Raw genomic sequence first — 2,258 nt, 5'->3', positions numbered from 1 at the left:
CATGCATTTAAAGGAAGAACACTATAAATTATTACCAAAAAGGCCAGATACTATGGGAGATGAGAGATGGTTAGAGAAAAATGCTCCCATATGGTACAAATTAATTATTGAAAAATTTTATGACGCATTAAGGAAAGAATGTTGGGGCTGGAGACATGGCTCAGCAGTGAAGAGCAATGAATGCTCTTCCAGAAAACCTTAGCTCAATTCCGATCATCCACAGGGCAGCTCAAAACTGTCTGTAACTTCAGTTCCAGGGGATCTGACACTCTCACACAGACATATATGTGAGCAAAATCCCAATAAAGTAAATAAATAAAAAACATTAAATAATTTTTTAAAACACCATGGAAAAAGAAAAGGTGGATTTGGAGGAATGCTCTACACACACAAGAGTTTCCAGTATTACTTGGTGGGGGGGAGGGAATTAAGATTGGCCAAGAGAAGGAGGTAAACAATGGAATAACTGGTGAACTAATTGCTTGCTACACTGGTACTTCCGACTAAGATACATGTACGTTAATGTATGCCTCGATAAAGCTGCCTTGAGAACAGAGTGCCTATTCCTCTCTGTATCTTCCACGATGTTAATACCATTCATCTCAGATAGCAGCATTTTTTTAATGAGACTAGTGTTTTTTCAGGTCTAATAACAATACAATTACTATAATCAATGAGTAGAGCAATTTAATCCAATGGTTCAATCTTTTTTAAGCACTTTTCTCATTCAAAGAATTAAAGGCCTTTGAGACACTTTTGGTCTTTTCTCATCAGATCTCAACCCTGGTCTTGAAGGTTATAAAGAAGATAAAGTACACTGAAGCTGGCCTTCCAATGATGAAGTCTGGTATAGTGCATAGGTCCAGATTCAAATGGTTCTGACTATCGTTTGGAATACAGAATAAGTTAAGAATGAAAAGGAAGAAATGTGAAGTTCTGGGAAGCCATGGTAATGGTTGACTACATATTGACGTTTCTTGTACTCATTGAGAGGATTATTTTGTTGTTGTTGATTTCTGGTATGGTTATGTTCAGCTGTGTAATCAGTGAAGGGGCCTTACCTGTGATCATACGCACATGTTTGAGGGAGAAAAAAAGGGCTGAAAGCAAAGAAGGTCCCACAACCAACATATCATTCAAGTTTCAAAACCAAACATGGAAAGGGAAGACAATGCAGCAATATCAAAATTTTATTTTTAAAAAATGCAGCACAGCAAAAGATCTCCTGGTTTGAGGCCTGCATGAGATTATAGTGAGTTCCAGAACAACCAAGAGAAAACCCTGTCACACTAACAACAAAAGCAGAATCAAAACACCAAGAAGTACAAATAAGTATCTAAATATCAGAAACATGAAAGAGAACAATGACTTAGAGCAATTTCTCAGTGGTTAATACCATGCACTGTTCTCCAAGGGGTCCTGAGTTCAGTTCCCAGCACCTATATCGGGCTCATCACAGCCACTGATAACTTGAAGTACAGGAGATTCAACATCCTTCCCTGGCCTTTGAGACCCCCCTTAATCATGAACACAAATGCACACAAATAACACACGCACAAAATTAAAATAATAATTAATTTCTAAATAAAATCTTTTTTAAAAATGGAAAATAAGACCTTTACAGCTATGCAATTGCCCTTTAAAATTACCTACTGTACCTTATTATCTGAAAGATAAACAAGTTAATGAATTACAAATGTTCTCTTTTGAAACAGGAAACAGAACATTTAAGATAAGGAAACAAGAATCACTTGGCTGCTGAGTGAACTGTAGTATCAGGATAAAAATTCCCAGTAGATCTATAGAACACATTATTATTTTTCTTTCTTTGCTTTCTCTTTCCTTCCTTCCTTTCTTCCTTCCTCCCTTCTTTCCTTCTTGGAGACATGGTTTCTCTGGCTATCCAGGATCTCATTCTGTAGACTTGGCTGGGCTCAAAGTCACAGAAATCCACCTGCTTCTGTTCACAGTGCTGGGATAAATAGGTATGTGCCACCACTGCCACTCATTACCCACTCTTATTGGACTAGGAGAATCTAGTATTCCAAGAAAAATGGCCCCCAGAAGAAAATGAAGGAGGGGTCCAAGAATATCTATAGCTATTTCACGAGACCTGAATATGGTTCCCCTTACAGACTATGTTCTTTATGGGAGTCAGGGGAGACTTTCTGATCTCATAAGTTTACTAATTCACTCCACATCTCCACATGGTTCATTCATGAGGTGCCCAGAACATCAAAGGATATATTCATATCTAA

Source organism: Phodopus roborovskii, unplaced genomic scaffold (genome assembly GCF_943737965.1).
Source record: "Phodopus roborovskii unplaced genomic scaffold, PHOROB, whole genome shotgun sequence".
In the NCBI taxonomy this organism is placed as follows: domain Eukaryota; kingdom Metazoa; phylum Chordata; class Mammalia; order Rodentia; family Cricetidae; genus Phodopus; species Phodopus roborovskii.
This window is presented reverse-complemented; position numbering follows the sequence as displayed.